General features: G+C 40.3%; 1 protein-coding gene across 12 annotated transcripts in view; it reads right to left on the bottom strand.

Moving 5' to 3' along the window:
• Positions 1 to 7,457, bottom strand: part of LOC110531647 (butyrophilin subfamily 1 member A1) — a 36,220-nt gene extending 28,763 nt beyond the window's left edge. For 11 of the 12 annotated variants that reach the window (XR_005039285.1, XR_005039286.1, XM_036960965.1 and 8 more), the window contains exon 1: positions 7,356 to 7,453. The gene's annotated coding sequence lies outside the window, so the exon portion shown is untranslated. Of the gene's footprint in view, positions 1 to 7,355 lie in introns of all 12 variants that reach the window. The other variant, XM_036960966.1, reaches the window with a different exon arrangement.
• Positions 7,458 to 13,400: the final 5,943 nt, after the last annotated feature.

Here is a 13,400-nt window from a genome sequence, read left to right as displayed (position 1 = left end):
GGTATGTACATCATCTACCTACGTTATATAGGTATGTACATCATCTACCTACGTTATATAGGTATGTACGTCATCTACCTACGTTATATACTGTAGGTATGCACATCATCTACCTACGTTATATAGGTATGTATGTCATCTACCTCACGTTATATAGGTATGTACGTCATCTACCTACGTTATATACTGTAGGTATGCACGTCATCTACCTACGTTATATAGGTATGTACATCATCTACCTACGTTATATACTGTAGGTATGTACATCATCTACCTACGTTATATACTGTAGGTATGTACGTCATCTACCTACGTTATATAGGTATGTACATCATCTACCTACGTTATATACTGTAGGTATGTACATCATCTACCTACGTTATATAGGTATGTACGTCATCTACCTACGTTATATACTGTAGGTATGTACATCATCTACCTACGTTATATACTGTAGGTATGTACATCATCTACCTACGTTATATACTGTAGGTATGTACATCATCTACCTACGTTATATACTGTAGGTATGTACATCATCTACCTACGTTATATAGGTATGTACGTCATCTACCTACGTTATATAGGTATGTACGTCATCTACCTACGTTATATACTGTAGGTATGTACATCATCTACCTACGTTATATACTGTAGGTATGTACATCATCTACCTACGTTATATACTGTAGGTATGTACATCATCTACCTACGTTATATACTGTAGGTATGTACATCATCTACCTACGTTATATACTGTAGGTATGTACGTCATCTACCTACGTTATATACTGTAGGTATGTACGTCATCTACCTACGTTATATACTGTAGGTATGTACATCATCTACCTACGTTATATAGGTATGTACGTCATCTACCTACGTTATAAACTGTAGGTATGTACATCATCTACCTACGTTATATACTGTAGGTATGTACATCATCTACCTACGTTATATACTGTAGGTATGTACGTCATCTACCTACGTTATATACTGTAGGTATGTACGTCATCTACCTACGTTATATACTGTAGGTATGTACATCATCTACCTACGTTATATACTGTAGGTATGTACATCATCTACCTACGTTATATACTGTAGGTATGTACATCATCTACCTACGTTATATACTGTAGGTATGTACATCATCTACCTACGTTATATACTGTAGGTATGTACATCATCTACCTACGTTATATACTGTAGGTATGTACGTCATCTACCTACGTTATATACTGTAGGTATGTACATCATCTACCTACGTTATATACTGTAGGTATGTACGTCATCTACCTACGTTATATACTGTAGGTATGTACATCATCTACCTACGTTATATAGGTATGTACGTCATCTACCTACGTTATATACTGTAGGTATGTACATCATCTACCTACGTTATATACTGTAGGTATGTACATCATCTACCTACGTTATATACTGTAGGTATGTACGTCATCTACCTACGTTATATACTGTAGGTATGTACATCATCTACCTACGTTATATAGGTATGTACGTCATCTACCTACGTTATATACTGTAGGTATGTACATCATCTACCTACGTTATATACTGTAGGTATGTACGTCATCTACCTACGTTATATACTGTAGGTATGTACATCATCTACCTACGTTATATACTGTAGGTATGTACATCATCTACCTACGTTATATACTGTAGGTATGTACGTCATCTACCTACGTTATATACTGTAGGTATGTACATCATCTACCTACGTTATATACTGTAGGTATGTACGTCATCTACCTACGTTATATACTGTAGGAATGTACATCATCTACCTACGTTATATAGGTATGTACATCATCTACCTACGTTATATACTGTAGGTATGTACATCATCTACCTACGTTATATACTGTAGGTATGCACGTCATCTACCTACGTTATATAGGTATGTACATCATCTACCTACGTTATATACTGTAGGTATGTACATCATCTACCTACGTTATATACTGTAGGTATGTACGTCATCTACCTACGTTATATACTGTAGGTATGTACATCATCTACCTACGTTATATACTGTAGGTATGTACATCATCTACCTACGTTATATAGGTATGTACGTCATCTACCTACGTTATATACTGTAGGTATGTACGTCATCTACCTGATGTTATATAGGTATGTACCTCATCTACCTACGTTATATACTGTAGGTATGCACGTCATCTACCTACGTTATATACTGTAGGTATGCACATCATCTACCTACGTTATAAAGGTATGTACGTTCTACCTACGTTATATAGGTATGTACGTCATCTACCTACGTTATATACTGTAGGTATGTACATCATCTACCTACGTTATATAGGTATGTACATCATCTACCTACGTTATGTAGGTATGTACGTCATCTACCTACGTTATATACTGTAGGTATGTACATCATCTATCTACATTATATAGGTATGTACATCATCTACCTACGTTATATACTGTAGGTATGTACGTCATCTACCTACGTTATATACTGTAGGTATGTACGTCATCTACCTACGTTATATACTGTAGGTATGTACATCATCTACCTACGTTATATACTGTAGGTATGTACATCATCTACCTACGTTATATACTGTAGGTATGTACATCATCTACCTACGTTATATAGGTATGTACGTCATCTACCTACGTTATATAGGTATGTACATCATCTACCTACGTTATATACTGTAGGTATGTACATCATCTACCGACGTTATATACTGTAGGTATGTACGTCATCTACCTACGTTATATACTGTAGGTATGTACGTCATCTACCTACGTTATATACTGTAGGTATGTACATCATCTACCTACGTTATATAGGTATGTACGTCATCTACCTACGTTATATACTGTAGGTATGTACATCATCTACCTACGTTATATACTGTAGGTATGTACATCATCTACCTACGTTATATACTGTAGGTATGTACGTCATCTACCTACGTTATATACTGTAGGTATGTACGTCATCTACCTACGTTATATACTGTAGGTATGTACATCATCTACCTACGTTATGTAGGTATGTACATCATCTACCTACGTTATATACTGTAGGTATGTACGTCATCTACCTACGTTATATACTGTAGGTATGTACATCATCTACCTACGTTATATACTGTAGGTATGTACATCATCTACCTACGTTATATACTGTAGGTATGTACATCATCTACCTACGTTATATACTGTAGGTATGTACATCATCTACCTACGTTATATACTGTAGGTATGTACGTCATCTACCTACGTTATATACTGTAGGTATGTACATCATCTACCTACGTTATATAGGTATGTACGTCATCTACCTACGTTATATACTGTAGGTATGTACATCATCTACCTACGTTATATACTGTAGGTATGTACATCATCTACCTACGTTATATACTGTAGGTATGTACGTCATCTACCTACGTTATATACTGTAGGTATGTACGTCATCTACCTACGTTATATACTGTAGGTATGTACATCATCTACCTACGTTATGTAGGTATGTACATCATCTACCTACGTTATATACTGTAGGTATGTACATCATCTACCTACGTTATATACTGTAGGTATGTACATCATCTACCTACGTTATATACTGTAGGTATGTACGTCATCTACCTACGTTATATACTGTAGGTATGTACATCATCTACCTACGTTATATACTGTAGGTATGCACATCATCTACCTACGTTATATAGGTATGTACGTCATCTACCTACGTTATATACTGTAGGTATGTACGTCATCTACCTACGTTATATACTGTAGGTATGTACGTCATCTACCTACGTTATATACTGTAGGTATGTACATCATCTACCTACGTTATATAGGTATGTACGTCATCTACCTACGTTATATACTGTAGGTATGTACATCATCTACCTACGTTATATACTGTAGGTATGTACATCATCTACCTACGTTATATACTGTAGGTATGTACGTCATCTACCTACGTTATATACTGTAGGTATGTACATCATCTACCTACGTTATATACTGTAGGTATGTACGTCATCTACCTACGTTATATACTGTAGGTATGTACGTCATCTACCTACGTTATATACTGTAGGTATGTACATCATCTACCTACGTTATATACTGTAGGTATGTACGTCATCTACCTACGTTATATACTGTAGGTATGTACGTCATCTACCTACGTTATATACTGTAGGTATGTACATCATCTACCTACGTTATATACTCTAGGTATGTACGTCATCTACCTACGTTATATAGGTATGTACGTCATCTACCTACGTTATATAGGTATGTACGTCATCTACCTACGTTATATACTGTAGGTATGTACATCATCTACCTACGTTATATAGGTATGTACGTCATCTACCTACGTTATATAGGTATGTACATCATCTACCTACGTTATATACTCTAGGTATGTACGTCATCTACCTACGTTATATAGGTATGTACGTCATCTACCTACGTTATATACTGTAGGTATGTACATCATCTACCTACGTTATATAGGTATGTACATCATCTACCTACGTTATAAACTCTAGGTATGTACGTCATCTACCTACGTTATATAGGTATGTACGTCATCTACCTACGTTATATACTGTAGGTATGTACGTCATCTACCTACGTTATATACTGTAGGTATGTACATCATCTACCTACGTTATATACTGTAGGTATGCACATCATCTACCTACGTTATATACTCTAGGTATGTACGTCATCTACCTACGTTATATAGGTATGTACGTCATCTACCTACGTTATATACTGTAGGTATGTACGTCATCTACCTACGTTATATACTGTAGGTATGTACATCATCTACCTACGTTATATACTGTAGGTATGTACATCATCTACCTACGTTATATACTGTAGGTATGTACATCATCTACCTACGTTATATAGGTATGTACGTCATCTACCTACGTTATATACTGTAGGTATGCACCTCATCTACCTACGTTATGTACTGTAGGTATGTACATCATCTACCTACGTTATATACTGTAGGTATGTACATCATCTACCTACGTTATATAGGTATGCACCTCATCTACCTACGTTATATACTGTAGGTATGTACGTTCTACCTACGTTATATACTGTAGGTATGCACCTCATCTACCTACGTTATATACTGTAGGTATGTACATCATCTACCTACGTTATATACTGTAGGTATGCACCTCATCTACCTACGTTATATACTGTAGGTATGTACGTCATCTACCTACGTTATATACTGTAGGTATGTACGTCATCTACCTACGTTATATACTGTAGGTATGTACATCATCTACCTACGTTATATACTGTAGGTATGTACATCATCTACCTACGTTATGTAGGTATGTACATCATCTACCTACGTTATATAGGTATGTACGTCATCTACCTACGTTATATAGGTATGTACGTCATCTACCTACGTTATATACTGTAGGTATGTACGTCATCTACCTACGTTATATACTGTAGGTATGTACATCATCTACCTACGTTATGTAGGTATGTACATCATCTACCTACGTTATATAGGTATGTACGTCATCTACCTACGTTATATAGGTATGTACGTCATCTACCTACGTTATATACTGTAGGTATGTACGTCATCTACCTACGTTATATACTGTAGGTATGTACATCATCTACCTACGTTATATACTGTAGGTATGTACGTCATCTACCTACGTTATATACTGTAGGTATGTACATCATCTACCTACGTTATATACTGTAGGTATGTACATCATCTACCTACGTTATATACTGTAGGTATGTACGTCATCTACCTACGTTATATAGGTATGTACGTCATCTACCTACGTTATATAGGTATGTACGTCATCTACCTACGTTATATACTGTAGGTATGTACATCATCTACCTACGTTATATACTGTAGGTATGTACGTCATCTACCTACGTTATATACTGTAGGTATGTACATCATCTACCTACGTTATATACTGTAGGTATGTACATCATCTACCTACGTTATATAGGTATGTACGTCATCTACCTACGTTATATACTGTAGGTATGTACATCATCTACCTACGTTATATAGGTATGTACGTCATCTACCTACGTTATATACTGTAGGTATGTACATCATCTACCTACGTTATATACTGTAGGTATGTACGTCATCTACCTACGTTATATACTGTAGGTATGCACTCCAGCTTTGACATCGGTTTTTCACATCGACGTTGAACTATACATCAAGCCGATGCCGATGTTGGCATTTTTAGCTAATATCGTCCGATTCCGATGTGCTTACCGATATATCGTGCATCCCTATCCCAAATGGTACCCTATCCCCTATTTTGTGCACTACTTTTGACCAGGGCCCATAGTAGTGCACTATATATAGGGAATAGGGCATCCCTAACAGATAGTGTGGTGAAGAAGGTGCAACTGCGCCTCGTCAACCTCAGGAGGCTGAAGAAATTAATCTTGGCCCCTAAGACCCTCACAAACTTTTACAGATGCACAATTGAGAGCATCCTGTCGGGCTGTATCACCGCCTGGTACGGCAACTGCACCGCCCGCAACCACAGTGGCTCTCCAGAGGGTGGTGAGGTCTGCCCAAAGCATCACCGGGGGCACACTGCCTGCCCTCCAAGACACCTACAGCACCCGATGTCACAGGAAGGCCAAAAAGATCATCAAGCACAACAACCACCCGAGCTACGGCCTGTTCACCCCGCTACCATCCAGAAGACAAGGTCAGTACAGGTGCATCAAAGCTGAGACCGAAAGACTGAAAAACAGCTTCTATCTCAAGGTCATCAGACTGTTAAATAGCCATCACTAGCTGGCTACCACCCGGTTACTCAACCCTGCACCTTAGAGGCTGCTGCCCCATATACATAGACATGGAATCACAGGTCAATTTAACAATGGAACACTAGTCACTTCAATGATGTTTACGTACTGCTTTACTCATTTCATATGTATGTACTGTATTCTAATCTACTGTATTTTAGTCGATGCAACTCCGACATTGCTCATCCTAATATTTATATATTTCTTAATTCCATTATTTTACTTTTAGATGTGTGTGTATTGTGGTGAACTGTTGTTATATACTACTTCACTGTTGTAGATACTGTTGGAACACAATAATTTCACTACAGATGCAATAACATCAGCTAAATATGTGTATGTGAACAATACAAATCGGATTTTGATTTGGCTGAAACCAATCAAAGTAACATGAAGTAATTAGTGGTAATGACCTCTTATTACACAGCATGTAAAAAAAACAATAACTCCCCCACCCTACCACTTACAATTCGATGCACGCGCAATGTTCAGACGTTTTTTTGTTACTATCGACAATAAAAAGTCCTCAGAAACACGCGTCCTCTCCCATCAGACGACGATAACGCTCTGACCTGAGTGGGCTGGTGCAGTGTTCATATATACATTTCCAAACGCTCTGATTGGTTGGAAATGGCAGGGCTCTGAGGGAAAACTCAGGTAAGATTGTCAGGGGAAGTTAGGTAGAGAGGAGAAGGACAGCCTTTGTTTTTACAGGTTGGCCACCAACTGTAACATTATACAGTTATAAAAGAGGTTTCTTCAAGGGTTCTTTGTTATGGTTGATGGTTCAAGAACAGATGTTAACCAGTAAACTTGACTACAGTACTATGGTCCATTTAATTTGAAAATCAACAGATAAGAGTGATTATACAGTAGCTTAATTCCAATTAACATTTCTTTGTCTATAATAAAATAAAAACATTTGAAGTGGTTTGATAGTACTTTTTTTATTATCAAATTAATACCTTAGAAAATACAACATGGCAATTTACAGTTTTCCATTTCACAGGATGTTCAACGTTTCATGATTCACTATGATTGGCCTAACTATGCTATAGAGCTCTGCTTTATTTTTGTATTTTTTTAAGGATTACTGACAAGGAAATCCTTAACATAAACCACTTTTAACTGTATTTACAAATATCTTCACTGTCTTTACAGCGCGTGGGAAAAGAAAAAGGTGTGGAGAGTGAAAATTAAATGAGCCTTTCAGTCCTCGAAGCACGGTGTAACATAGCCTATGGGTTTCCACTAGATAGCACAGCCACAAAGTGGTCTGTCTTGAAAATGTATTACAACAACAACAACAAATTGCTTTTTGGTCTTAATTCGAGATTAGAGTTAGGCATAAGGTTATGAAGTGAGGTTTAGGTTTGGTTTAAAATCACATTTTAAGAAGACAAATTGTAGAAATACGCTTGGGTTTGGACTTTGTGATGTGGTAGCTCCAATGGGCCATGCCGCTCTTTCAGAACTATCTATGGACAAAATCTGTTTATGTTAAGCAGATACTTAATTATTAAGGAGGTGATGAGTTTTGTATATGGGCGATACGAGAGTGTCGATTGCAGGCTAGTCAAGATAAACATCAATTGCTATTTTGTTACACGTGAGGCTTATTTGAAGTTTCGTAATGCTTAGGTTGTTATGAGTTGTAAGTGAGGACTTGGTGGACTGTGTATTCTTTAGGTTAGATTTGACTTCATGTGTTCTCTCCCGTGTGCTAGTGTAACGGATGTGAAACGGCTAGCTTAGTTAGCGGTGCGCGCTAAATAGCATTTCAATCGGTGACGTCACTTTCTCTGAGACCTTGACCTTGAAGCCGAGGCTTTTGTGGAGCGATGGGTAACGATGCTTCGAGGGTGACTGTTGTTGATGTGTGCAGAGGGTCCCTGGTTCGTGCCCGGGTATGGGCGAGGGGACGGTCTAAAGTTATACTGTTACACTAGTAAGGACACAGATGTCAGACAGGTAGGATTCCAGTTGAGGTGGTTTAATAACGCTGGAGATGCACAGGAACGGAACAGCACCGCACACTGTATGTAGCATGGATGGGCTAAATCAGAGCATGAGTGGACTGGAGAGAGGAACGTAGCGTGAACAATTTGACTGGAGTGTGGAGAACTAGATTCCCAAAGGCTGGAGCATCTGTCTTTTAGCCAGCTCCAATTTCACTCCAGTAGAACTCACTTCAGTAGCTCAGGGCCCGGCCCAGCATGCATTTGTAGTCTACTCGTGTGCTGCTACCTATAGCGCCTTGCTTACGGTTATGGAGTTCACTGAATATGTTCATAAAGAAACTGATAAAACACACAGGTGCTAAATCAAGTTGTTCTATTATCTATACAATAGGTCATAAAAGATTTTGGATTAATAAGCCTGGCATATTCCTATATTCCCCCACCTTGATTGGGTTATTCAGCCTAAAAGCCTTTAGACCTACCCATAGAAAAATAAACAACAATAACACTTCATCTCTGCCCAGCCTGGCAAGAGGGGCCAAAAAGCTATTTCGCATCCCCAGTGGCTCTGCAAGTGTGGAGAGGACATTCTCTGCTGCTGTCCTGCTCTATAGGCACCATCTATGTCTACAGATGAGATCTCACTGGACAACTGGGTAAGTAGTGTCCTTCATATCCCAGTGTATTCAGGCCATATAATTATGTTCTTAAAGAGGATGTGTTGAGGCTGTAGAGTTCCATTAGACTAGAGAGAGGTATCCATTTGGGATATGAATTCAACATAATTTGCCAATGTGTTGTGACGTGGAATCTACGTAGAAAATACATTAGACAGTCAACTGTTTTGAGGGTGAAATTTCAACCGCAGGATTATGTCATCTTGGTAACCAAATTTTAACATAGACAACATTTTTACCATGAAAACAAGGTCAGATTTTCAAAGTTATATCCATTATCAGAAGAAAAAAACAACAGGCTGACCAGCACCTCCTAGTGGAGAATTTATCTATCTACAGCAGATATTCCCAAACTGGGGGATACGGCGCAATGCCATCAGGGGTACGCCAAATGCAAATGTGATTAATGCAATTGAGGCTGTGATTTAGAATTTGGAGCTCCTCTCTGTCTGCATTAACAAGGACCTTCCTCCATGCCCTGCCTCCAGTTCACTTACCAAAATCTGAACAAGAGAGCTTAATTAAAATTGCAACAAGCGGTTCTGTGAAAATGTTATTTAATCAGAAGCCACTGCCAGATTACCAGAGTTCCTCTGTCCATTGTCTGTGTTCTTTTGCCCATCTTAATCCTTTTTTTTGTCCAGTCTGAGATATGGCTTTTTCTTTGCAACTCTGCCTAGAAGTCCAGCATCCCGGAGTCTCCTCTTCACTGTTGATTTTGAGAATGGTGTTTTGCGGGTACTATTGAATGAAACAGTTGAGGACTTGTGAGGTGTCTGTTTCTCAAACTAGCCTCCCACTCCTCTTTCTATTCTGGTTAGAGCCAGTTTGCTCTGTTATGTGAAGGGAGTAAAACACAGCGTTGTACGAGATCTTCAGTTTCTTGGCAATTTCTCACATGGAATAGCCTTAATTTCTCAGAACAAGAATAGACTGACGAGTTTCAGAGGAAAAGTCTTTGTTTCTGGCCATTTTGAGCCTATAATTGAACCCACAGATGCTGATTTTTATTTTTTTATTTCACCTTTATTTAACCAGGTAGGCTAGTTGAGAACAAGTTCTCATTTACAACTGCGACCTGGCCAAGATAAAGCAAAGCAGTGCGACACAAACAACAACACAGAGTAACACATGGAATAAACAAACATACAATAGAAAAGTATATATACAGTGTGTGCAAATGAGGTAAGATAAGGGAGGTAAAGGCAATAAATAGGCCATAGTGGTTGAAGTTATTACAACACAGCAATTCAACACTGGAGTGATAGATGTGCAGAAGATGAATGTGCAAATACAGATACTGGGGTGCAAAAGAGCAAAATAAATAACAGTATGGGGATGAGGTAGTTGGATGGGCTATTTACAGATGGGCTATGTGCAAGTGCAGTGATCTGTGAGCTGCTCTGACTGCTGATGCTCTAGATACTCAACTAGTCTAAAGAAGGCCAGTTTTATTTCTTCTTTAATCAGAACAACAGTTTTCAGCTGTGCTAACATAATTGCAGAAGAGTTTTCTAATGATCAATTAGAATGATAAACTGGGATTAACTAACACAACGTGCCATTGGAACACAGGAGTGATGGTTGCTGATAATGGGCCTCTGTACGCCTATGTAGATGTTACATAAAAAATCTGCCGTTTTCAGCTACAATAGTCATTTAACAATAACAATGTCTACACTGTATTTCTGATCAATTTGATGTTATTTTAATGGACAAAAAAATATGCTTTTCTTTAAAAAACAAGGACATTTCTATGTGACCCCAAACATTTGAACGGTAGTGTATACGTCACCTCGTTGACACTCCGGAGAACCTTGAACGGCCCCACAAACCGGGGGCTCAGTTTCTTGCATCAACCGCAGGAGTCCACAGAGCCAGGGTCAGCTGAAAACCCAGAACACACTGGAAGGGGGTCAACCCAGTGGAGGAGTGTCGCAGCAAATTCTGGGTGTACTCTGCCCAGGGAAGGAATCGTGCCCACTCACCCTGCCGGTCCAGACAGTTACTCCTCAGGAACATCCCCAGGTCCTGGTTCATCCTCTCCACCTGCCCGTTGGACTGAGGCCTATACCCGGAAGTGAGGCTGACTGTGACCCCGAGCTTCTCCATGAAGGCCCTCCATTCTCGTGATGTGAATTGGGGGCCACGGTTGGAGATGATGTCCTCCGGAAGGCCATAATGCCAGAAGACCTGCTGGAAGAGTGCCTCATCGACCAGGAGAGTAGTGACAAGACCAGGAAGAGGAATTAAACAAAATTACTTCGCAAATTGATCCACCACCACCAGAATGGTGGTGAAATGATCAGAGAAGGGGAGATTGGTTACAAAGACAATGGATAGAGGAGACCAGGGTCGCAGAGGCACAGGAAGCGGTAGGAGCTTCCCTGCTGGAGCATTCCGGGGAGACTTGGTTTGGCCACATAGGAACAGGAGTTGATAGTTGACATGGGTACAACTTCTGTGGGTTCCCCTGTTGTTGAGACAAAACTGCCCCCACGCCTACCTCGAAAGCGTCCACCTCCACCACACAGGATATTGTGGGATCTGGATCTCAGCACTGGGGCCGAGGTGAAACGTCCCATAAGACGGAAGGCTTCATAAGCTGCTGGACCTCACACTAACCTACGGATGCCTCCTTTAAGGAGAGAGGTGAGAGGAGCGGCAACAGAGCTGAAATTCCTGATGAAACAATGGCAGATGTTGGCAAACCCCCAAAAACGTTGTATCCCTTTAATGGTGGTTGGGACTGGCCATGACCTGACTGTATCTACCTTCTCGTCGTTCATCTTCACTCCCTGCGGGCTGATTTGGTAACCCAAGAAGGAGACCGCCCTCTGATGGAATTGACACTTCTCAGCCTTGACGAACACGAGATGAGCAAGGAGGCGTTCCAGGACTGCTGGGACGTGTGTGATGGGATCCACCAGATTAACCGAGTAGATTAAGATGTCATCAATATATACATTCACCTGTCGTCTGAGCATGTCCCTGAACACCTCGTTGATGAATGCCTGGACCACTGATGGAGCATTGGCTAAGCTAAAGGGCATCACCAAGTACTCGGAGTGACCAGAAATTGTGCTGAACGCCATCTTCCACTCATCCCCCTCCCAAATGCGGATGAGATTGTAGGCAGTCCGCAGGTACAGTTTCGTGAAGAACCAGGCCCCACGGAGCTGCTCGATGGCAGACGGCACCAACGGGAGGGGGTAGCAATACTTCTTCGTAACTTCATTTGAGTCCTCTGTAATAAATGCAAGGCCGTAATCCTCCATCCTTCTTGGCCACAAAGAAGAAACCAGCCGATGCAGGGGAAGTGGGCGTGCAGATTAACCCCTGTTGGAGCGCCTCCTGAATGTAACCCTCCATAGCCTGGGTCTCAGCTACAGACAGAGGGTAGATGCGTCTGCGAGGGGGTGTTGCATCAGAAAGCAGGTTAATGGCACAGTCCCAGGGGCAATGAGGAGGGAGACAGGTGGCCTGGGTCTTGGAGAATACCTCCCTCAGATCCTGGTACACCTCCGGGATGTTGGGCTGAAGGGCAACCAAAGGACTCAAGCGACATGGAATCACAGGGAAGCAGGTCCTCCGGCATTCAGGTGACCAGTCTGTGATTCTCATCCTCAACCATGAAATGGTGGGGTTATGGTGTTGAAGGCAAGGATGATCTTGTGAACTGGTGCACTGGTGATGAAGAAGGGGATATTCTCCTGATGATTGGACTCCACGGTGAGGGTGAGCAGTTGAGTGATGTGTGTAATGGTTCCGGAAAAGGAGAGGAGAGTGGGTATGAAGTAATATTGAGAGAGGAGGCAAGGGTCTGATCCATAAAATTCCCCGCGGCACCAGAATCCACTAAAGCTGTTGACAC

Source organism: Oncorhynchus mykiss, chromosome 23 (assembly GCF_013265735.2).
Source record: "Oncorhynchus mykiss isolate Arlee chromosome 23, USDA_OmykA_1.1, whole genome shotgun sequence".
In the NCBI taxonomy this organism is placed as follows: Eukaryota; Metazoa; Chordata; class Actinopteri; order Salmoniformes; family Salmonidae; genus Oncorhynchus; species Oncorhynchus mykiss.
This window is presented reverse-complemented; position numbering and strand designations above follow the sequence as displayed.